At 37.7% G+C, this 26,722-nt stretch overlaps 3 non-coding genes across 3 annotated transcripts; 2 read left to right on the forward strand and 1 right to left on the reverse strand.

Annotated features, from left to right (window-relative positions):
- The first annotated feature begins 11,546 nt into the window (after positions 1-11,546).
- Positions 11,547-11,619, forward strand: TRNAV-AAC (transfer RNA valine (anticodon AAC)). The gene has a single exon. It is a non-coding gene; the product is annotated as a tRNA-Val (tRNA).
- Positions 11,620-15,202: 3,583 nt separating this feature from the next.
- TRNAV-AAC (transfer RNA valine (anticodon AAC)) lies at positions 15,203-15,275 on the reverse strand. The gene has a single exon. It is a non-coding gene; the product is annotated as a tRNA-Val (tRNA).
- A 1,662-nt stretch (positions 15,276-16,937) lies between these two features.
- Positions 16,938-17,010, forward strand: TRNAV-AAC (transfer RNA valine (anticodon AAC)). The gene has a single exon. It is a non-coding gene; the product is annotated as a tRNA-Val (tRNA).
- Positions 17,011-26,722: the final 9,712 nt, after the last annotated feature.

Raw genomic sequence — 26,722 nt, forward strand, 5'->3', positions numbered from 1 at the left:
TGAAGGGTGGGGCAGCCGTTGTAACTGTACTGAGACCTTAGAACTTATATCTCAAGTTAGGTGTCGCATTTATGTTGTAGATGTCTATGGGCTCCAGTAACCACTTAACACCAGGTAGACTGTAAGCTCGTTCACCCATCTAAGCAATAAAAAAATAAAAGAACTTGAGGCTACATAAAATCTTTTTTTTTACAACTACCCCCAAAAGGAGTATAAATTCTGGTATACTTCGTGAGTTTCGTTGTTCTATTATACCAAAAATGCCTAAATACATTTGGAGTATTGTTAAGATCCTTACGTCATCATTGTGAAGTACGACGGCTCTAACTTTTTTAAAGCAGGCGACTTTAGTAATGTAGTTATTGTTTTAATATACGCCCATCACGTTGTACAAATATATTTAATTGACATATTAGTATTATAGAGAATACGATTGATTATTCATTAAGACAGATACCCACTATATTACTTTAGTAAAGGCTCCAAAAATTTTTCTAAAATTGATTCGTGCTCTAATATCTTAAATGCGCCTTGACCATATTATTATCATGTCAATGACGCTCCCGTTCCGTCCCTTTTGCTCTCTCTATGATAGCTTCTATGATAGCATAGCTGTCTTCAAAGAAAAGTAATTGAGCTCTGATTCTAGTGCATATCCACAGATACTTAGTTCCTACTAGTTTAGCTGACTGTTTGTTTACTGTTCTAGAAATATACAAATAACCAAAAATAATGTGGTCACCAAAAAAGAGAGTAGCATAGCCAGGCTGCGGACTATCATAAAATACTTTGCTTAAAACTAGTTTGAAAGTATGTTGTGATGAATGAGAAAACAGCACGAAGTGCGAATTTCCAATTTTCCTAGTTTTGGATAATGTATTGTACGTTCTATAAGAGGTCTTATCTGCGTTCGTCAGCAACAACAAAAATATTAATTTTGTTGAAAATCTTTGAGAGCCATCGTCCTAGCTCTTTCCTCTATCGCAAATTCGGGCGTCGAGAATAAAACAGAATAAACAAAGTGTTATTGTAGCTTATTTTCATAAGTTAATAGCGGACCGCCCTATAGTGGACATACAAAAAAACTATTTTATTTTATATATGTAAATGTAAAACGTGTTGGTTTTTTCGTATAGACAAGTATTTTATTATGGTTTTGCTTGCCTACTATTTTATTTTATGTATTTTACTACATGTATACTGAATATGGATTAAATAAGTAACGCTCTCCTGCTACTCCAGCTTACCTAACCCTGCTCCTCCTCCTCCTTCAGTCGATCGCTCATTGCTGAGTATCGTGATGCGCCCGCCTGAGACCTTTTTTGTAATTTGTAGCCATATGTCGGTCAGTGGCACAGTGAAGTGCGTGGCTCAGTCTCGTGTCCAGACACTCGGACACTTAGTCACTCCATCTTTTTCGGCTCCGACCTCTGGATCATCTTCCATCCACTTTACCCGTCACTATGAGTCTCTCCAGGTTGTCAGAGGGTTTTCTTGCTATATGACCAAAATATTGGAGCACTCTATATAGGCATTTGGTGGATAGCCTCTGGTCAACTCTTAATACCCGAGTAATAACCTGCGGTAGTAATAGTATTAATAGTACCTATATAATATTAATAGTGATAAATAGTCTGCGGTCTCTACCATAAACAAACACATATTATTATTAGGTACCGTTGAAACTTTCTGACTCTGCTTCGCTGGTGCTCTCAGATCAAATACGCCTCTTTGTCACCTATTGTCCATTGATGGCTATGTTGACATACGCTATGACTGTAACATCGGAGTAGCTATCGCCAATAGAATGAGAGACCCGGTATTCTTTGATTCAACTATGTCTACTACTATGGCTTCGGATGAAAGTCGTTATTACATTTCTAAGTAGTCTTGTACTTGACCGAAGCTTGAGGTGTCTTCATTTGCAAAGCAGCTGCCCTTGAGTTGTTGGTTCTCCTCCAAAACCCACAACTCCTGGCTGAGCCCGTGCTCATCCACCGGTTCTGGTGTAACTAGAAAGGCTAACAGTAATTCTTCCTCTAAAAAAAAGGTTTAGCAAACAACTTCCATCTTGAAGGCAATTTATAAATTTGCGTAATATTTATTTGTATAGCGTAAAGTGATTGCGCATAGGTGAGTATCGCAATCTTAACTATATCTGCCGCGAAGAAATCGTTTGTTTCAGTTTGAAGACTGAGACAACCTATAGTACAATTTAAACTTAATATCTGAGGCCACTTAACACCAAGTGAGTGGTTAGCCTATTCAATTATCTAGATCAACAAATATCCTCTGAATTGCCATTTTAGCAATGTTTCAACTGCATCGGTTAAATAATCTCGCAAATTAATCCTACACAAACAAACTCACATAATTTTAATTTTATATATATTCCAATTCGTTACCTAGCGATATATTGAGACTACTTAGACAAGAGGTCAGTCTGTCTACGCTGTATACATGAAGTAATGATGTTATTGTATTATCGTCTTTATATGAGTTACGAGATTGACACACATTACGAAATTTAAAGTGTGGGTTATTTCAAATACTGCAATTTGCAAAAACTTATGATGAAAGCATTTGTACAAAGCGGACTCAAACTCGGCTTACATCGCGAGTAGGTACTGCTTTTTAAACATATTTAAATGGATGTATAATAGCAATTTAATTCGTTGTAAAAACCTTTATCCCATACAACAGGATCATAAAAGTACCTATATTAAGAAATCTTGCATGCTTAGAGCGCAAAGAAAAGTAAATCTTTAGAATCTGGCTTCGGTACGGCAACCGTGGGCTGGTCCAACTTTTCGTAGTAATAAAATAAATATTTTTTTAAAAAAACTAATAAAATACGCTTTTATAGAAAACCATCTAAAAATAGAAATAATTTTTTTACTTTATAACTACTGATACCTACTTATACACACTTTTTTATAGTAACATCATTTTTTCTTACACTATTTTTAATTCAAATTTATTAAAATTTATTTTCTATTTTTTAGTTGAATTTTCTATAAAAGCTTATTTTTTTAGTTTTTTTTAAACTAATATTTATTTTTCATTTTTAATTTGAATTGTAATTATTTCGATTTTTCTTTTTTTATCAATTTTTTTTAAATATTGAATTGTCATCGGTCCTTAACAAGTATACCAAATTTCGAGTTAATCCGACGTTTTGAAGGGGGTCAAAATCATGTTCAAAGATTCCGTTACAAACATACATACGTCTGAAGCTAATAAAAGCGTATTAATGAATGCAAAGGTTGCATGCAACCCTGTCAACGACATGAGCCGCCGCTACGTCAAGGCGTATGAGAAAATGAAAAAAAGGCTGCAGTAACTCAATCAGTGCAGAGGAACGCGCCTTGTTCTCGGCACGTTTTACTAGATTACTCCGCCAATCTTTAGTGAAGCGTCTGTCAGTTCCACCGGAGTTTTTTTTTTCTCCCCGACTCGCTCCCGTAATCAGGCAGTTTGTATTCACGATGGTAAGGGCGCGTCGGCCTCTCGTCGCCCGCATGAGACTTGTCAACTATGAATTTCATTTATTACACATATATTTAGGGTTCAATTTGTTTATTAAGATGAGACGCGATTGTTTTTTTTTTCTCTGATAATCAAATGGAGTCTGGTAGATCGAAAGCTTAGATTTTTTTTGTTTGCATGCATTGTGTGGTTGATTACACAAGTGTTATAATAAATAAGCAGTAATCACGAATGTACCCGAAGTTGATAAATTGAGATCGTGCAATAAATCATCGAAATCACAGAAACTTACAAAACTCCATAGTTAATAAAAAAGGAGGCCGCGCGGGCCGGTATCGAAAAATATAGAATACTAAAAAACCGCTAACTAAAATGCCATCAAAAATAAGATATTCACACGCTCAGGCTTGGAAAAATCCAACCCAAGAAACACAGCGTCATAAAGAAGGGCGGACAGTGAGCTTACTCAACTTTAAAATCTTTAATAAAATTACTTTCCCGCACAATTAAAAACCCTAGCAAAGAAATCGACTGCGAAATAAATCTACAAATTGTATCATGCCAAAAAACTGCGCTGTACTTTTATTAGGGTCTTAAAGGTGGATAAGTATAAAAAGGATTTATCAGGATTATGTGGAATGGTCTCCGAGGGAGGAGGGGGCGGCCTTAATCTTTGAGAATACCGAGGCGACGAATTGAATTGGTACTTATATGCAAATGGCCGTGTGAGTAAATAAACTTGGGATTGAATCACCTACAATGCGGATTTGATTTTAAGTCGTTTTATTTTTCAATTCGCTTTTCTTTTAGCTATGACGAATGTGCCTCGTGATTCTAAGGATTCCACAACTATTCATGTTAATACTCGTTTTGAGGTAAAATATTAAAATGTCAACAGTATAGAATAACGGTTGAGATTGGAGTATTGTCGCACCCATTAATGACATTTGTACAAAAGTTATGGCACGTGGTATGGTCGCTTAGCGCTTTTTTACTTTTCCCCCTACCTATTTAGCGGTAGCCTAAGGGATACAACCTCTCACGGACGCGTAGGCAAGCTCACGGGCTCAACCTGAGAGAATTTGCTAACACTAGGGCTAGTGCTACAGCCAGAGCAGTATATCGCAGACTCTACCACTGGATCGGAATCGCGACTAACTGAGAAGATCCGGCCATAAACCCAGTAGGTTGTTATTGACCAAATTTAATTACGCTTCATCTGTACCAATAGAATTTCCACATACAGAAAGTCAAAGATCACGCCGGAAAGAATACAAAATAATAATTGACTATAAAAAACCCCGTATCTGGTACGGGAAAGTGTACAATCGTAAATGGATACCAGCCTGCCATTTATAATGTATTCGAGTCCTTAATGGTGCATTAAAAATGGTTGTTAGAGATTCACGTTCGTTTATTGATGTTTTATTATTTGAGTATCAATCGTTTTTGTAGAAAAAATATTCGATACGATGGGAGTAAAGTTTCCAGGTCTGATTCGCAGCGTTGCGATATTTCACTGATCCACAACACCACAAATAAGTGTCATTGACAGTCTCGTAGCTCGCATATTATAGTACTAATGCTAATTTTTTTATTGCCAGTATGTAAGGTTTATCTGATGTGATGCAGTCATCGTCACCAATGCCGGAAGCTCAGCCTCACCTCGCCTACTACCGACCTGCGAGTACCATATGTTTGAACAATTCTCATTCTGTATTAAAATGTTATGTCATGTACACAATATCGAATATACTCATTTTCAATGATGTACTACCGTCCAGTTTATAAGTGATGTGATATATGTCAGCATGCAACGTTATGGGGTATCTGAGGGACCTTCTCCGCCGAGTGTGGTGCAAAGAAAAACGTCACTGCAAAATAAAAGTCTCTGGCGGGAATCTCTGAATAGAAGGGAATGAATATATTTGTTCTCCCAAAGCCCATCCGCTGTTAATTGACTGCAGATCAATCATAAATATTATGTATGTTATATATACACATATGTTTAAGTAATATCACCTTCACACTACACCTACCAAGCTTCATCTCTGCACTCCCCTAAGGGAGACTGTTAGAGAATGCCTATGGCATTAAGTCCGCCTTTACACTTTCTAGTATAAGAAGATATAAATAAAAAAATAAAAAGACCATATGCCACAGACCATCTTGGGGCAACTGCTCGTCTCCTTGAACTGGAATGCGAGACTACTTCGTGCCGGTACAGGTCGGATGACGGTACTTGCCCATGCGGACTCACAAAATGCCATCAACCTGCGACATCGCACTACAGAAGCGCGCACCGCCTCACTGGGCCATGTGCCGCTAACACATTTGAATAGGTTTTATTGAAGCGTAAATACTTTGATTCGTTTGAGTATAAATCTGGTTATTTGTGTGTGCGTCGCGTCGGTTAAGCCGTATGAGATTTTTCTATGGCCCATAACAGTGACGGCTTAGGATAAAGCGCACACTTCGTCGACGCGATGCTACGTAACATGTAGGTATTAACTTAGATGCAGATCAATTATATGTGCTTGGGTTACAATATTCGTAACAATTTATATTTGTGTTATTGAATATTGTTAAAAAAACGAATAATTCTACAAAGGGTTAGTAAGGTAAGTAGAAAATGTATTAGGTTGTTATTTTATTGTTAATTTGCTATAAATAATATTTAACTCAGCTATTAGTTTTCTGGTAGAAAATGCTTTTGTAAAATTCTTTAGCTTATGTTTGTATATTTAATATCGTTAATTTCTGATTAAAAAACGTTATGTAATAAAGATTTATTAAATATCTACTAGACTGTCTTTGGGAAAAATACACATAAACTAAGCTAGAAAATATTTATCCACATTCGTACGCAGTAAAATTTGATTCTATTCTGCTTATAAGTATTTTATCTCATTCTCTAACAGAATAAATCCTAACGATCTAATTAGTAGTTTCTGTTCTTTGCTTGTGTTCTGTTTGGCTATTATTTGTTTGATAGAGAGTAAATCACAACGATGATAAAGAAGCTTTCACTTGATACAAACCCTAAAATTAAATAACATTGGACACACTCAAAATGTTTCCCAACAACTTCTAGCATAGCGTCTCTACAATATGCTTTCATTTCACGTAATATACATACAGCAATCCATGACATGCTTATCTCAATCAGGCCATTTGTATTGTTCAACTGACTTCAACACAATCATGTTAGTGAAAATGTGCTTGCTACTAAACAGCTATGAGTTTCCATTGACTGGACTGGAATGTAAATTAGTTTGAGCTCAATATTTTGAGGGATTGGTGAAAAGGCGCTGAGATAGTACGCCCTCCTGGATTAGATACTTCAAACAAGGGGCTAATCATTTAATTCATCACTTTACTGTATCTGATGACTAGGCTAACATACGGCCCAGTCGGTTTTAAGTAGTAATAAGAACCCAAAAATATTATAACGCGAGTGTCGTTATCCACCATGAGACACGAAGTCAATCTAATTGTATTGTTGAGAGATTTATAATCGACGTTGTCTTTTGGGGTTCGATTTTATGTGAAATGCACTCACGAGTACTCGTCTTCCGCATATCATGTGCGAAGTACATATACCTAATATTTCAGTAATTGTCTACTTTGTTATAAATTCGTACGCAATCTTTTTTGTGAATGGCTTTATTAGAGCAATTAAAAATATTGAACAATTCGGTGAAGCCGTTTTCAAGTGGAGTATTTTTTTTTAATTTATGGCATATGTTTTGCACATGTAATAATGCTTTTTATTCCTCAACATCGTCGACGTGAAAAAAGAAAATTTAAAAACCTAAATCTGAAAAATCTGGAAATATGGAAGACTATAGAGGCCAGTGGTAGCTTATGGTTTTGAGACGCAAGACACAGAGATAGATACTATCCTGACATAGCACACTGTGTAATTATATACACAGCATATTGATAAATATTGTTGCACTTACTCAAATTCAGAAAACACAAGATATCCATTTCAAATGAAAAATAATACGATATACGCGCCCTATACTAAGCTTGATTCTAATTTTTATAGAAGATTACATAGTATTGCTTTGGCAAGACTTAGAAATCTCTGACATTTGAACGGGCTTAGTGTGTATAATCTCGTCAGATATGTGCTTACATACGTGTATCCTATCCTTAACTCAATAATTTACAAGACCGCCCTTGTACCACGTCCCCAAGTCCAGACTAACCGCGTTAACTACAGTCTCAGGCGTTAACACTGCATTGATGGTTTAATGGGATTAACTCGGTCTCAGATCAATCGACTGTTGTCAATTGTCAACAATAATATTTGCTTATAACAATAGCTATTGTTTTTATATGGCCAAGACGGATGAACGAGCTCAGCACCCACCTTGTGTTAAGTGACTACCGCAGCACATGAAGCACATTCAATTACCGGTGGTAGAACCGGACCTCTGTGAGTCCGCACGGGTAGGTACCACCGTCCTGCCTATTTCTGCTGTGAAGCCGTTGTAACTATACTGTGAGACCTTAGAACTTACATCTCAAGGTAGGTGGCGCATTTACGTTGTAGATGTCTATGGGCTCCAGTAACCACTTAACAACCAGGTGGACTGTGAGCTCGTCCACCCATTGAAGCAATAAAAAAAAAAACAAGATATCACAAAGCAAACACCGCTACTCACCTCGTGTCATGTCAAATGGTCAGCGGTCAGCAACCTTGTCAACCAAAAGAGCCAAACATATGTATATAACACACAATTGAAAATTATACAAAAATCCATTTTTTTATATGTATCTTTATAGTCTTGTTTCAAAAATATTTCACCCTCACATTTACAAAGCAATAAATATAATATAGTAGTCATATTTCGCAGAAGCCGTAGCTTAGGAGTCAAGGTACCGCAGGTTGCTAACCACTGGTGTAGGTTAATTGTACAGCATGACGGCGAATACACTTCTCATCACTGTGGGATCTACAGTGAGATCGGAACTGGTTCCTTCGGATGAAGCAGAGTATACTAGGATAGAAGCAGTATGCTATATAGCATTGCTAATTTCTGTGCCTAGGATGGAAAATTCAAACTCAAGTTGGGATGAATATGTGACAGTTTTAAAATCAATTCAAAATCCGTCTTTCAGATAAACAAAACAATTCCGTGTGAACGCGTGATGTTATTGTCTATGTTAATTGCGAGTGTTTTTTTTTCTTTTTCTTTTTTTTCCTACCTATGCTGATAGCCTTGAGAGGCTACTTCAGCTTCACCCTAACGTTTGAAGATGAGCTCACGGGGCTCAAACCGGAGAGTTGCTAACACTGACCCTAGCAAGAGCAGTGCTTCGCAGAATCTACCACCGGATCGGAAACGCGACCCACTCAGAAGATCCGGCGAGAAACTCAGTGGGCTAAGCGAGCGCAAGATGTGTTCTTTTATATAAATATCACAATCAATACACGCCTTCCTTTGAAAGACTTTATTAAATTTAACTTGGCTTATACCTCGTAAATCTTCTTCTGCGAAGCGAAAATATACCTAACGAACCTGAATACTGTTTTACAATTATATTGGTATTTTACTACAAAAGACACTTGGTCTCCCGCTGCGTACAACGATAATGACATTTTGAACCACTCAACTCATTACTAGCTGATAGCTTTCCTTAGGAAGCCCAGTCTAGACTTCATTTAGGTATTAAGTCACAGCCTAGACACCGAAAGAAAACCTACTTTAGTGTCAGCTACAAAAGATCGAAATTTGACTGTAGCTATCCATAATAGTATTAAGAGTCTAATGAGCTTGCTTTTACTATTCAACTCCAATACGCCTTATGTATTATTGTTTGATGTACCAATTTAGTTTCTACCTTGAACGTATAAAGACGATTTAGGCTTACCTTCTTTAATCTTCACCGGTGTTACACAACGTTGAACGTACTCCGATTGAGATAAGGGCGAAAATCCTCTGGTCAATTTAGAAATCTGTGATACAAATTGCAGGATGTACAAGTGGGATAGTACAAGCGTAATTAGTCATTAGCAACGGTGTAGTGGGCTGGAGATCTATCAGACGTGAGAATACTTGCGGTCGATCGGCTTATCGTATTGTTGAAGATAGCTGAATCAATCAAAGGATCTTCGCTTTATTTACTTTGAGACCAAATTGCTTTGCGAAATTCAACAAATTGCTCTAAAATTTCGCAACTAAATACAGTATCAATAATATAGTTTGATAAGTCATTATAACGGTTTTTTGTTTTAATGTGTTTCCTATATTTTGGCAGCATGCGACATGATCACTGGCATACCGGAGACTGCGGGTAGGACACAAATCTGTCGATCCCCTTTCCAATCCGTCTTTGGATACCAATTCGATGACGCGCCCCGAACACACTTACAGCATCGACAGCTTTTTATGACACTTGACACCTGCTAGTAGATAATTAACAAGTTCATAAGGGTATTTTATAGAAGGCGAACTCTGAATTGCATTAGATAGTGACTGCCTCGCGGCAAGAATAGGCGGGCTTGCGTCATCGCCCGTGTGGACACGCAATACGCGTTACAAACTAATACTTACGAAATAATGTAACTTTTGCAGGTGCCATTTAATCAGTACATAGTATAAAACAAAATCGCTCTCTCTGTCTCTATATCTCTATGTATGCTTAAATTTTTAAAACTACGCAACGGATTTTGATGCGTTTTTTTTAGTAGATAGAGTGATTAAAGAGAAAGGTTTATATGTATAATAACATCCATTACATAGTGGAGAAATGTAGTAGATGGTAAGCTAATTAAAACCAACAAAAAATACATTAAGTGGTTCGATTACCTAAGCAGACTAACGAAATGAACCCAAACCGAAGCAATCCCCTAATAACCAATCAAATCAACGCTAATGAATATTAAGATCCATACAAAATTTTTATTAAGGCTATTCTGAAGGGCTGTAAAAGCTCCCTTGCAAAACACATGCCGTTCTAAAAGTGTCAATCTGTCGTTAGAACTGGGGCCATAAAGGCAACTTTTTATTTCTGTCGTATAATCCTCGATGACTGTAATTTTGCATCGATCAACTAATTGTATTAATGTTCTAAGGAAGTTTTGGGATATTGTAACACGAGGGAAGGTAACGGTTGCAGTGGTCCGAGATGATTTCGGCTCGATGAACGGGGGCTTCCTGAGTGCGAAGCGTGGCTTACAGAGGGTCTTTAACGGCAGAGGATTGACTATCGCTCTGGCATTCCATAAGCGACTATCTTCACTCACTGTTCGCGCGATACACCTTAGACCTCAATAAATAATTTTATATTTTTTATGTATGACCAATGTCATTGCGTATTTTGTCTGTCATTTTTGTTTTTACTGATTCCAATTATTACTCTTTATGGAAAACGCAAGCATATTTTAATTTACTCGATCTATTAAAGAAAATTAATAAGGAAATGAAACCCATTTGCGGAAACACTTACCATCAAGCAGTCCGCAGCCGACGTTCACAGGCAATGAGAAAAGCGGGTGTTATCATTTACAACGTTTTTTGTAACAGTGGCATATCTTGGAAACTTTAGCTATTATTTCGCAGCAGCCCACTGAGTTTCTCGCCGGATCTTCTCAGTGGGTCGCGTTTCCGATCCGGTGGTAGATTCTGCAAGGCTCTGCTCTTGCTAGGGCCAGTGTTAGCAACACTCTCGGTTTGAGCCCCGTGAGCTCACCTACTAGTTAAGGTTACGCTTAGGTAGGAAAAAAAAAGTTCGCAATTGGATTCTATTATTGAATTTTTCACACTACCTACTACGGTTGAACTAATAAATTAAGAGAAACTGGCTGTGAAGTACGTGTCGGAATTAAACCGTCTGCAAATCTGTCAACACCAGCAAATTCTATATAGAAATCAGATTATGTTACACTCATCATACATTTTTTTTGTTGCATAACAGATTACATATGTATGAATTAAAAACTTAATACTTAATCAGTCCAAGGCCGTATATAAATCAATCAACTTTCACTTTTTTATATCATTTATATTAACATACTATAATTTATTAGCTATATACGTGTAGTTTCCGTGGTGTAGCGGTTATCACATCTGCCTAACACGCAGAAGGCCCCCGGTTCGATCCCGGGCGGAAACATACATTTTTGTTTTCTCACTACTTTTTTTTCTATGCTAGGTTTTAACAATACGGGCTCTCTTATTGTATAATAATGAAAGTATTCGAATCGGTTTCACAAAACATTCTAAAATTCACTATAAATTTTCTTTTCCATTACTGGTATTGGTAAACAAGTTCATTTGGATTCCTTTCAAGGATAAAATCAATACAATATCGAAAATCAATACAAATAACGAAATTAACAAATATTGAACAAATACATCTCTGCGCACCCCAGAATTACCTTGAAGATATCTAATAGCACCTCGGCAACTAGCAAAAACAATCCAACAAATATGAAAAGTCAAGTAAAAGAACTGACGCGTCACAAGAGCCAATATCTTAACAGAGATTGAGTTTTATGTCACCTATAGAAACGTCACAAACACGGTGGTGTATTGGGAATGTTCCCTAAAATCAAATTAATTTGACAGTTCTGCTCGTGATTTGCTTTATTTAATATTCAACATACACAGGTCACTTGAAGAAGAACGGTTATCCGAACATAATAATATATCTACACCGTGGATACGTTAATATATACGTATTCAATGGTTAAGATGATAATTGACTTCATACTTCAATCTGATATGAAAATGAAATTTTATTTTTAATAGAGCTTTAAAACCTTTAGAAAGCTGGTCTCTACACGGTAGGTACAATCTGAGGGCATTATCATACTCAATCTATTGGACCAAATTAGTAGCGAGAACAATTAGTAATTGCTATTCTGTGCTAAATTCATTCTCGAACATACCTATCTTTACGACCGTCGCAGATATTAATCGATTCATTTACGACTTCTCTGTCCGTTCTCCCGCCGCGCTAGCGTGATGATAACGAGCCACGTGGATTATTGATTGATTTGTTTTTATTACCCGACCGTTATGTACGAGATTAGGGGCAGTTTGACTGTTTTCGAGTGTCGGAAAAAGTTTGGTTAATGTCGGGATTAGGTAAATTTACGGGACTCATTTGGAATGCGATAGTTTTTGTTACGTTTGGGAAATAAAGCCTATCTTGGATGGCGAATTTTTTGTATCTATATCAAGCAGTATAAGTTTATTAAGTTTTTGAGAATAATAGGTAATTTAATTACTGTAATATTTTCGAGAGATTAAGCTGCGTCGGTGCTCTAACTCTGGTACTGCGACTACAACACAATATAATATACTTCCACTCTTTGTTTCAAGTTTAGTGCGGCATTCATGTTGTGATGTGCACGTCTTGATATTTCAACTAAAAATCGACAAACAGTTGACGTCTATCGGTTATGGGAACGCGTAGGGACCACGGCAACCCTGAGTACCGTTTGGAATCGTCAATTTTATATACCAAGGTATATGACAACATGGTTGTTTTGACACCTCACTACAATGTTGAACATTCTTTTTTGAGAAATTTGTCCAAAAGACAAAACCAAATAACCGGGTGTAAACATGATTTATATCAACAATCTAATTAAATTTCCTTACGAGTACTTCTTATAGACACCACAGAGCCTGACCCCAAAAGCCATTTACAACAAACAACTTCAGGAGCATCGAAACTTACCCTCAAATGAAATAGTGCTCTTGACTAAACTTGTGAACTTGAAATTGTAATCAACAATAGAATTTCAGGTGGAGGAGCTTGCGGCGCCCATGTATCAATGTTAGCGAGTTAAACCGAGTGCGAAGTATAGGTGAGTGCCTATGAATTATGCCGACCGCATGCCCGGTGGGGAATGCCGTAAGGTAGCAGCAACAGCGATTTATTATAAACATAAGTTGTTATCAAAATTCGAACGATCTATACAAAAGAATCCATGCGCGTATGTTTTTTTTTATTGCCTAGATGGGTGGACCAGCTCACAGCCCACCTGGTGCTAAGTGGTTACGGAAGCCCATAGACATCTACAACATAAATGCGCCACCCACCTTGAGATATAAGTTCTAAGGTCTCAAGTATAGTTACAACGGCTGCCCTACCCTTTAAACCGAAACACATAACTGCTTCACGGCAGAAATAGGCAGTGTGGTGGTACGCACCCGTGCGGGCTCTCAAGAGGTCCTACCACCAGTAATTTTTGCTATATTTTAACTGGTTTTCTCGTCAAATCATGGCCGGTCGTGTTTCGGCTGAAGCATAAATGAGAGTCGAACCTACACTGCTACACGTCTAAACTAATTGTCATCACCGCTTAGACGGTGCTCCAAATTGTTGGAATGCTCAACTGAAAAATTAGGTCGAAGCGTGAAATTTGGTCTCTGGGAAGCGTTAAACGTTGACAAAATGCATAGAGCAATAACACGTGATCGTCATAGGTTCTATGGCCGATACCCATTACCTTCATACCCCCTGAATATTTCTAGACAAGGCTAGATGAAAAGAACGAATAGTATTCTTATGCTAAATTCCTATAATTTAATCAAATTGATTTCTAGGAAAGTGAGGTGAAATTCACGACTCAATAGCAAGGTTTATAATTTTTGAATTAATTAACCGCTACCGCTCATAACTGGTGCAATACAAGAAGCACCGCCGAAACGCATTTATCGCGGCACGACCTGTCGCTTATAATTGAGTTACCGCGTTCCAAGTAAACGGAAACGGTATGGCCCGCACGGGGATACTACTAATGTTACTACTTTATGTTTGTTCACTGTGTTTAGTACTTACTACTTACAATTTATGTTATAATATAATTGAATATTTTGGAACATTAGATATCTGTATTTTAAACAGAAGCTAAAATTCCATCGCATTATTTCCCGAATTTTTGTCCTTGTAATCGGAGCCTAATAATTCATGGAAAGAATGGAGAGAACGATGGAAGAACTGTGATGTTATCGATCAGTACTGGTTCACAATGTGCCTTTACACTACCACTCACTCAGGTAGGGCTTATAAAGAAAATGGTTGAATGAAATTGAGGTATCCTATTACTGTTAAATAACGAAGGCAGGCCAATAGCAGTAGTCAAACTATCACTGCTTCTAAGTGAATTTGCAATCTCCGCCACAAATATTAGATCGAAATCTCTGTTACGAGTACTTTCACATAATAAAACAGATATATCGCCGTGATACCTGAATGCTTGTTTGCCTCGCCTTGGAACATAGATGGTAGGTACCGTCTAGAAAGGATCATGACGCGCCTTAATATCGGTAATTGTTAATGATGATGATTTCTTGATTTGCTGAATTTATTTTTTTCATTGATAAATATCGAAGATAATTTCAACATCATTTAAGACTTTCGTCTGGTATTTCAAAGTGGTTACAGACAATCACGTTTTGATATCTTTATATATATGCTGAGCAGGCCCGAAGCTCGTCTTCTCATTGAAGATTCTCATAGAATATTCTGTTGAAAACTTATCGAGAGGTATAGTTTAAAGTCAAGCATATTTTCATTTTCTTACGCTTCGCCTACCCTCTTTTCTCGCCTTTTTATATATTAGAATAATTTAAAGAAGTTAATTTGTCTATGGATATTGACTACTGTATATTACTCACGATGATCACATATATTTGTCTATTAAGTCCTCAAAGCTATGAGCAAAATCAATAAAATAAAATGTTTCCGCCCGGGATCGAACCGGGGGCCTTCTGCGTGTTAAGCAGATGTGATAACCGCTACACCACGGAAACTGGTGGCTTTCTTATTTAAATTTTTAATAATATAATATGTTAAAAAGAAAACCGAATAGTTGAATGAATGTTGATCCAATATAGATTACTACCAGTGATAGCAGCTTGTGAATTAATAAGAGATCGTAAATTCATCCATTAAGTGATTGTAAAAAAGTTATTACATCAATGATAAGACGTATATAATTTGTAAATATGTATATATCGAGGAACCGAAGGCCGCTGATAAGTACGTAGACTTATCAAGTACATTGACTATCCTGGCAAACGAATCAAGTGCAGCGGTTTTCAGAAGTGTCTTTAAGGAACACGCAATGTAAAGTAATTGATAATCAGCAGAGGCGAGGGGCCAACGACCTCGTGGGCTTCTTTTATCTGCATTGCGGGCTCATTAAATATAAATTTTAATTAATAGGTTACCAAATTAATTTCATTTTGTGTACTACATTTGCTTCATAATTTTTTTATTACTGAATATTTTCATACAAAAGTTGAAAAACGACGAAATAGATCCAATTTTGTTTTTTTTGTAATCGATACAAAAACTCCTTTTGTTTTTAATATCCATAACGCTCTTCGTTACGGATACTAAAAACAAAAAAAGTAAAATTAGTTGACAAATGGAGGATGAAAATATACTTGATTTTTTGTTTTTATTTTATTAATTTTTTTTATTTTTTTTATTGCTTAGATTGGTGGACGAGCTCACAGCCCACCTGGTGTTAAGTGGTTACTGGAGCCCATAGACATCTACAACGTAGACGCGCCACCCACCTTGAGATACAAGTTCTAAGGTCTCAGTATAGTTACAACGGCTGCCCCACCTTTCAAACCGAAACGCATTACTGCAGAAATAGGCAGGGCGGTGGTACCTACCCGCGCGGACTCACAAGTGGTCCTACGACCAGTAGTAGATTGATCTGTTTATTAATAATATATTGGCACACTAACTAAGCCAAGCCGCGCTTTGCTATAGCTTTGTTTAATATGACTTCCCTGTTTGAATGCGATTATGTTGACAACTTTTAAATATGCCTACAGATATTTTCTAAAATCTAAATAATATTTTCTAAAATAAAAAAATACTCAAAATCTATTATCTATTATCTTCAAAATCAGTAGCCTAAGTAGTTTTGGCCATTAGCCGCAGTTAGAAAAACAATTCTATTATCAGCAGGATAGATCTTTCATAAAATGGATTCAGACAAAATTTTACGCTGTAAATAGATGCTAAAATATTATACACTATGTACATATGACATGTCCTTCTTCAAACGAGGCTTGTGGAGAGTATTAAGCGGTAGGCAGCGGCTTGGCTCTGCCCCTAGCATTGCTGAAGCCATGGGCGACGGTAACCACTTACCATCAGGTGGGCCGTATGCCCGTCTGCCTACAAAGGCAATAAAAAAGAAAAAGAAAAAAGATAGCTTAAGAAACCAAATAGTTTTCGGTTACAATTGAAGTTGGTTGCAAGGGATTCTTCATAAATATAATATTATTAAAATAATTTCCCAGATCAGATAATATGATCGCTTGGGCCCACGATACGCTCCGCAAGCACCATCATTAAATACATGTGTATGTTTAAGCGGTCTTCGGATATTTGATTGTAATAAAAATAAGATATATTAATACTTTTACTTTTCGTAAAACGCGTCTGTAGTTTCCGTGGTGTAGCGGTTATCACATCTGCCTAACACGCAGAAGGCCCCCGGTTCGATCCCGGGCGGAAACATTTTTTTATTTTGTTATTGCTTATACGTGTGAACGAGCTCACAGCCCACATGGTGTTAACTAGTTACTGAAACCCATAGACATCTACAACGTAAATGCTGCCACCCACCTTGAGATATGAGTTCTATGGTCTCAGTATAGTTACAACGGCTGCCCCACCCTTCAAACCGAAACGTATTACTGCTTCACGGCGGAAATAAGCAGGGTGGTGGTACCTACCCGTGCGGACTCACAAGAGGTCCTACCACAAGTAATTACGTAAATTATAATTTTGCGGGTTTGATTTATATTTTATTGAAAATTTATATTATTTTCATTAAACCTACTTATTATAACTAAATGCACAATGCACAATATAAATAGTTTGTAAAAGCTACACCCGTCGTTATACATACTTTATACACACAATGAAGTGAAAAAACATTTCAGCCAACTTAAAAAACTTAACTTTTATTACGAAATGTAATTTTGTAGCTTTAGCAAATTTTCTAATGGCAAATGTGTTTCTTCGTCGTTTTCTTACTGAACCTGTTCTGCAATAGGCTCCACCCCCTAGCAATGTGTGCAGTGGGCAGCACCAGAGTGAGTTATGCAGGCCGCTTCAACATGAGACCTTAGAACCTATATCTCAAGGTGGGTGGCGCATTTACGTTGTAGATGTCTATGGGCTCCAGTAACCACTTAACACCAGGTGGGCTGTGAGCTCGTCCACCCATCTAAGCAATAAAAAAATCGATTGTCTGTAAAGTCGGTTTACTGACGATAGTTGAACGTGACAACGTCTTTGTAGCTCGTGGCACGCTCTCGGTTGCACTTCAAGCCTTAAATGGAACGCCTCAAAGCGAGGTAACGCCGCATGAGTCATGTATTTTCGTGCGTGCAGCCGGCTCCATCGAATTGTAAGACGTTGTCACATAAAAAATAAAAAATAAATGTGCAAGAGATCAATTAAAACAATTGCTCAGAGCACTTCGTATCGAGCATACAGAACACAACATAGAGAATGTAACGTCTCTCTTAGTTTAATCAACAATAATCGCAATCAAACAAAATTCAATAGCGCATTATTTTCTCGAAACACCCTAACGTTGGGTGCACGGGCCACACCGAGCGTCGGCTGTTCGAAATTAAAAATAAATGACTCAGAAAAATACAAGAGAGTCCATGATTTGATTAAATTGCGGAAAATACCTTACCGTTTCATTAGGAGGGAGGAAAAGAGGAAATTTCACGGGTTTTTTTATTAAAATTCGGTCGAGAGTTCATTTTGTCGAAGCGTCGATTTGCATAGAAGCCGGTGTAACTCGTTTGTATAGTTATTTGAATAATGCTAAAGTTGTATCCGAGGGTGTTTTGTGAAGCTCATGAATGATGTTTCATTTTGTTTGCATTTACATTCGAGGTGCAAGTTTACGTTAGATCTTCCTTTGTTATATTTGGATGTTCAAAAGGACGTAACCGGTATTTTGTAAAATTAAACAGGGCATACAATAATTATAATTCTTGATTTCTATCTAGACTTTTAAACGTGTTGTTGAAAAGCATAATTCCTTGCCATTTTAGACTGAATAGTGATGTGTTCATGACTAACGGTCTAAGACTAAAATGTACCTAGTCTAAATAGAAGTCGTAGTTAGTTTCAGTCTTCATCATGAGAACGAGTCTTGATTTATATGTTAAAACTTCATTTCTTATTTGGCTATGAATATTTTGCAAAAATGTGTCAATTCTCTCGGAGCTAAACGTCAAGACCCGTCCACCTACAATATGTATACAGCGTCTCCTCAAGTACTTCGGACACGTGGCCTGACGAAATCCTGACGAACTTGGAAAAACTAATAGTTGTAGGTCACGTGGATCGCCAACCAGGTGGACGGACATTGTCAAGGAGGCCACAAACACCAACGTCCCGGGCGCCATTAAGCAGGTTGAATCCAAACAAAGTTGGAGGAAGCTGGTGCAGAAACTAAACCAAGGTGGTCACGACCCTCAGTATGCGACGAAGAAGAAGAAGATTTTGCAAAAAGATCTTCCTCATCTTTCACATTCTCGTCTTTCTACTGTTCTCCTCAACAACTCATTGGTACTTTTCAAAACTGTAGCTTTATTTGAACTGATTGTAGACTGTATCTTCAACTGTAGATTAAACGTAATGTTAAATGACAGCCAAATTGAACTAAATGATTTCGATTTAAATAACGCGTCTTACCGAATGCGGTAGATTCTTCGAAATTTACAAATTAAGTATGTAATATATATAGATATCAATCACCCTAATTGACACGAGCACATAATTCCTGAATTCGAGTCCCCAAACTATAATTCTTGTCGGCCACTAAACTACATGTGAACAATTCAAACTTAGCGATAACCCTAAAGTGCGTGAGGCAATAAAACTTGGTAGTTAACGGTTAATTAGAGGCAGTGTCCGGTGCCCCTTGTCCTAGTACTAGCTTGAGTTTCTGGATTCATTTGTGTTTCATTTTTTACATTATTTATTTCTTGCTCTAATATGAACTACATATTTTATATATATTATGTTTTTTTTATTAGGCAAACAATACACATTACATGTTAAAAATATACACAATAAGTAACAACAAGTAAAAAAAGGTCTGATTTGTAACATAAGCCATGTGCGTACGACAAAGCAAGACAAATGTGCTGAGTGTATACACAAAATTCCTGACCACTACTGGACAAAACAACATGATAACGAGAGACAATCTAAATTATAATATAAGGACATCATTTTACACACAATATACGCATAATAATATAAGCAATTAGACTACTTAATCTACTATTAACTACGAGCATTAACATGTATTATTATAATAATAAATGTAAAAAATTTATTCAACATATTTTGATAGATTTTGTTGACTTTTTTTTGACGGCATATCTTGCGTAGTTATCATACAGGTAAACTAAATACATTTTACTAAAAACTAAGGTTTCCGTAATCTTACGAATCTAATAGATAAATCTGGCTCAACAGAGAAATTTTAGTTCTCTTTATATTTATCTAATGCGGTAAATTTTCCGTGTAGAGTCTAAAAGAGTAAATCGAACAATACGTCACAAATTTATAGACAAAAACTCTTCAAAACATTTACGTATTGCTATGAACCCTCAAGATGGGCACTACAATGTGGACTATCGGATCGGATGAATGATAAAGTGTGGTCACCCTCGCCTGAGGCTGTCTATTGCTCTCTAGAGGACAGTTTCTTGGACAATACTTGGACAAAGTCATGGAGATATCTTATTACTGATATTCTCGTAAGGTTTTAAAAAACTTGTAGGTCATATAATAATATGGTATTATTGATGCAAATAGATAAATTACAAACCAAAAATCATGAATACTGCTTACTGCTTGCTTCAATTTTGTTTATTTCTGTGAGAAAAAGATCAGAAAAGATTTCTTAGCCGCTGAGCCCCATTAATAATTATACATAATAGGCGCTGTTGGCATTCTCGATGTACATATAAGTGTATAGCGGTTGTAAGAACCTTCCAATGTAAAGCCTATCTTTGTTTGTTACAAAATATATATAAGAATAATGTTTAAATTAAACATGAATTTCTTTAATCGGTTGTTGTTTCCACAAAACCAGTACACCATATTGTGTTATGCTATGTTAGCGCTATGACATGTCCTCCTTCAAACGAGGCTTGTGGAGAGTATTAAGCGGTAGGCAGCGGCTTGGCTCTGCCCCTGTCATTGCTGAAGTCCATGGGCGACGGTAACCACTCACCATCAGATGGGCCGTGTGCTCATCTGCCTACAAGGGCAATAAAAAAATAAAAAAATTAACGTTCGTCTCCATTCGTTTCTATAGCCGCTGATTACAGGGACAGACAAAATATAACATGATATCTCGAGATCGCTTTGGCATTGGTAAGTGCAGTGTAAATCACGAATGGCGATCAAATCGCAGCCGAATTGTTTGGGTGTAAATAACGAGACAGATGGGGTATGTGCGACCCGCGCCGACTCCTATGACGATAAGTAATATTCCTTATAAATTGTCTTTATTAGTCAGGTTAAATGTTAACACTATAGTAGTCACAAATCTCGTAATATTATTTGGCTACTCTTTACATGTATCTTTGCATTTTGGTAATTGCGAATCGACAATTTTAGGAATCAAAAACTAGCCGAACTTTTAAATTTGTTGAACAAAACAAGCTTAGTGTCTATGGACTTCGGTGTCTACTTTACAGCAAGTGTTCCGTGAGCACTAAATACACACACTTCAAATTTCCAGTACCGTTTGATCTATGAACAGAAAATACCTGAATAGACTCCTGATCCTGAACCTGATATGAATCATTCATTTTTGTTACACTTTACTGGTTCAATTAAAAATGAGATTTGGTACCTAGCTCCTGTCTTTTTCTGATAGAAACTAGAGATAATTAAACTACAAGAGTGTAATAATAGTATCCTACAACCTAATGTCTGGATGCTAACTAGGTTACTCGGGGTATGCGGGATTGCCAAGAATGACAACAGCCATCCACTAAGCCACTCCACTGTAAATGTTTGGAAATCCAATATGTCAGATTTTACTTAGGTATAATGCTATTCGTCCTAGAATTGAACACGGCACTACCCATGATAAAATTGGTTATCTCATCTGAGATGTTTGGGATTTAATCAAAACAAAAGCATATGTGTGCGTTATGTAGTCAGAAAACAATGAACGCATTGAAAACTAACATCCTACACATAAAATTGACTTGTAAATTTAATTGGCTCATAAAATAAGGTTGACAGACATACAAAATTAAATGTGCAGTTGTTAAAATATATGTTTGGTTTCGTTGGGTGGAGGATTTAAAAGTCCACCTGGCATTTTAAGCCATTATTGTTTTGTAAAATTGGCTTGTGGAAGAAATAAGCTGATACACCATTTTAATGACTTATCAACATTGCAAAATATAAAAATTCAATGCTATCAAAACTTATCATACGAATATTGGACTGATTTTCAACAAAATGGGAGGAAGGAGGGGGAAGAAAAGAAGAAATTCAAAAGGCGTAGTAGCTACATAGTTCACAAAAAGAACAAGAGACTGTCACTTTCTGAAGGTAATGATCATAACTGCATTTTAATGAAATCACCTCACAAATCATTTCTTTGACAGCAAATGTAAATTTGTTATTCTAATGTTAAAGTTTCAAGGGATTCTATCATTTATATCTGGAGAGGTAAGTTCATAATTATTTTACACTTAGTATGTAAAATCAACAATCGCTTTATGCTGATATAAGGTTGAAAAGCGTGATTTTGAAAGTTTTCAAAAGCTATGGTTTGTCGGAATTTTTGGGACCCGATGTAATTACGCATTTTTATAAATTCTGATTACATTCATATACTTTTGTACAAAAAAACAACTAAATTCTTAGTTAAAGCTGCACACGGCCCACGTAATAGTAAATGGACACCAATGTATCGATGACATTCCGCCCGCATATAAAATCAGTCCGTGACCGTGCCGCGTTTATTCTCGGTAGACTCTACCCCATGATCTGTAAGCGGAGTAAAATGTCCCTTCGGAACAAGGTGACACTTTACAAAACTTGCATAAGGCCCGTCATGACTTACGCGAGTGTGGTGTTCGCTCACGCGGCCCGTACACACATAGACACCCTTCAATCTCTACAATCCCGCTTTTGCAGGTTAGCCGTCGGAGCTCCGTGGTTCGTGAGGAACGTTGACCTACACGACGACCTGGGCCTCGAATCTATACAGAAATACATGAAGTCAGCGTCGGAACGGTACTTCGATAAGGCTATGCGTCATGATAATCGCCTTATCGTAGCCGCCGCTGACTACTCCCCGAATCCTGATCATGCAGGAGCCAGTCACCGTCGACGCCCTAGACACGTCCTTACGGATCCATCAGATCCAATAACCTTTGCACTAGACGCCTTCAGCTCTAGGAGCAGGCTTAGGGACCTCGGTAACCGTACTCGTCGAACTCGACAAAGAGTTCGCCGTGCAACCTAACCCATGAATCAGCTCGCTGAGTTTCTCGCCGGATCTTCTCAGCGGGTCGCGATTCCGATCCGGTAGTAGATTCATTCGCGATGCAGCTACTCTTGAGTTGTTAGGTCTCCTTCGGAGGCGCTCGGGTAGCTGTTAGCAAATCCCACCCCTCCTGGCTGAGCCATTGCTCGCCCACCTGTCCTGGTGAAACTGGAAAGGCCTCCGGGCCACCAGTAATCCTTCAATCATAAAAAAAAAAAAAAAAAAAAAAAAAAAAAAAAAAAAAAAAAAAAAAAAAAAAAAAGGACACCAATGCCCATCAGCAATGATAAAGGCAGAACTAAGCCGCTGTCTACCAAAACTATAGTTTTATAAGTAAGATATAGTGAAAATTTTGTCGTTTCCTTTGGCCCCAAATGATGTCACTCGTGAGGAGTTTCTCTTTAATTTTGTAAATTTTCTGTGGAAATCTTAAGAGCCCTCCTGTCTGATCTTGGCGCAAAGAAAGAATACTTAAAGTATGCCCAATATGGCTTCTTCCAAGTCTTAATTTACATAAAATTAGTGGAGTTTCACTTTTACAGATTGCAATTATTATTGCGCAGTTTTCGTTAAGCACCGATTTTTATGACAATAAAACGAGTTTGAAAAGAACTCCAAGCGATTGGCAGCAGCTTGGCTGATGCTCATAGTGAGATTGAAAGGTTCACGTTAAAACAAAAAGTACTAAATCATTTAGTTTGATAGCAATAAAATTGAGTTTAATTCTACAGAACTCACAATGCATAGCTGACTGAACACACTTCGCGCTTTCATTTCATTTTACGGCGGCCTGCGACATATCGTTTTTGACGTATAACTGCGCGCGGTCCCGCCCGTGATTTACACGCGCGACCGTAATAATTAAAATTTTAGTGTGCACTTAATTGCTTCCTTTGCGATAGGACATCGTAAAATTTCTTGTTTGTTTCTAAAATAAAAAAGGTTGATCGACATTTAGCCATCTACGCAGAGTCATCTTGCAATATGTCTCCGACACCACGTTGCTTCCGTAGTAAGACCTTTCATAATTCAGGACGGTAGAAACAGTATATGCTCAGTATCAGCTCATTACAAATTATATACCACCAGTTTGTGTATGCACACAAGGTCTCACAAAGTAGACCGACAGTCTATTGAGGTTCGCGGCAATGCACTCAATGCAGACAATCCAGGACCGGTCGTTGTGGCGAGGTTTGGGGGAGGCTTATGTCCAGCAGTAGACGTCTGTGGGTTGCAAGATAGATAGATAGTTCGTAGATTATTTTTATTTATCTGTTTTACCACGTTCTTAACATCCCACTGAATGTTGTACCGATTTCTGCTCCCATACTTGACACAGAAATAACATTCGTATCATTTGGTGTTATAAATATGAGCAGTTGGTCCTCATAGAGATTCAAGCACACCTCGTCTCAAGTACATTAACGCCCTTTACTATTAAGGGTCTGAGCGTCTTATCAGTAACGGCCCTCGGAAGATCGTGAGGGACTAATTGCTCCAAGCGACAGCCCATGAGAACATCTTTGGATAAATTATTGCTCATATCTTGATAAAGTGTATTATGGCCGTGTAAGGTTTAGATCTGCATTTGCCAGTTATGAGGCAAAGTCATAACGTACAGCATTTTGCTGAAAATTTGTATATACCCAAATTTACTTTCCTATGGTGTAGCTGGTCTTCCAGTTACGCGAGTCACTAGGCGTTTCCCACGCTTACACACGCTTTAATTCTCCCGGAATAAAAATTCGTTTTTTTAGAGTAGGTACCTATGTATCTTCGTATCTTTTTTTTTGCTTAGATAAGGTGAATGAGCTCACGGCCTACCTGGTGTTAGATGGTTACTGGAGCCCGTAAACGTCAACAATGTAAATGCCGCCAAGTATAGTTATGAGTTCTAAGTTTCAGTTTTTTAGTACAGCGGCTGCCACCCCCTTCAAACCGAAACGCTTTACTGCTTCATGGCAGATATAAGCAGATTTGCTACCCTACCTTTATCTGCTGCTGCTACCGTATCTACCCGTGCGGGCTCCGAGCATGCCTTACTAACAGTAATGACGAAAATTATAATTTTACCTGATGTTATTCCTTCATCATGGAAGTCGTTCATGAACATTTTTTAAGTGCGTATTTCATTAGAAAATTGGTATCCGCCTGCGGGACTCCAACACTGGCACAGTCGTGTCGCTCAATACGAATGCACCACGCGTCTTACCTATTAGGCCACAACGATAGCCTTGAGAGGCTATTTCAGCGTAACCTTAACTAGTAGGTGAGCTCACGGGGCTCAAACCTGACGACGCTGCTAACACAAACTTTGGCAAGAGCCGTGCTTCGCAGAATCTACCACCGGATCGGAAACGCGACCCACTGAGAAGATCCGGCGAGAAACTCAGTGGGCTATATCGCACCACTGCTGCAGCTTTGCCGAGTGATGGACGTATTAACAAGAACACTTTCGTCGTGAAGTTCTAACGTCTGCTATCGTGTCTATTGCAATTTTTTTTTATTGCTTAGATGGGTGGACGAGCTCACAGCCCACCTGGTGTGAAGTGGTTACTGGAATGGGCTCCATAGACATCTACAACGTAAATGCCGCCAACTACCTTGGGATATAAGTTCTAAGGTCCCAGTATAGTTACAACGGCTGCCCCTCCCTTCAAACCGAAACGCATTACTGCTTCACGGCAAAAATAGGCAGGGTGGTGGTACCCACCCGCGCGGACTCACAAGAGGTCCTACCACCAGTAATTACGCAAATCATAATTTTACGGGTTTCATTTTTATTACACGATGTTTCCTTCACCGTGGAAATCAATCGTGAACGTTTGTGAATACGTATTTCATTAGAAAAATTGGTACCTGCCTGAGATTCGAACACCGGTGCATCGCTCAACACGAATGTACCGGACGTCTTATCCGTTAGGCCACGACGACTTTAATTATTTTGTAATATCTCAAGTTTGCCAAATTTACTGAATAAATTTCTTAGAAAAGCAGTTTATCAACTCTAAACCATAAAGTGTATGGAATACATACAAATGGAAAATTTCAATTAATTCGAAAAGGAAAACAAATCGCGTCCTAAAAATTTTCTCTTAAAGATACAGCAACTTAAATTACATCTTCCTTAGAACAAACGGAAAGATCAGCGGTCGGATTATCTGTGCGTCTTCTTCGACTTAATTAAACATGAAATTCAATTAATAAAGACGGAGAGTTATCGCGCCCCGAATAAAGACCCGATCCTGCCCCCCCTAATTAAAATGTATTGCCTTATTTAACTCATTTTCCACTTACAATGACACTGCGAGACCGAATTCCAACTTTTTAATCTGCTCGCTATCTTGCTTCGCTTCGAAATCTTGGTACCGTATTACTGGAAAATGTAGCTTCTCTCTAAGCTGTAAGAACGAAAATTGCATGGGTATTTTGTTTTCGTGGAATATTTCGTGTAGCCAGGTCTTCTTAGAGAGCAAGGCCCGGAGTCACAAAGAGGTATTTGCGGTCTTAAAGCTGTACATTAGTTTTTAAGGGTCTTATTTTGTTTTGCGCTATTAAAGCGAACGAGTCTTTGATAGAATTAGCTAAGGACAGTAAAATTAATCGGTCTCCTCTTTTGTATTTGTATTTCGATGTTTACCTAATTGTATTTTTAAAGCAATTGTG

The sequence above is a fragment of the Bombyx mori genome, chromosome 9 (genome assembly GCF_030269925.1).
Source record: "Bombyx mori chromosome 9, ASM3026992v2".
Classification (NCBI taxonomy): domain Eukaryota; kingdom Metazoa; phylum Arthropoda; class Insecta; order Lepidoptera; family Bombycidae; genus Bombyx; species Bombyx mori.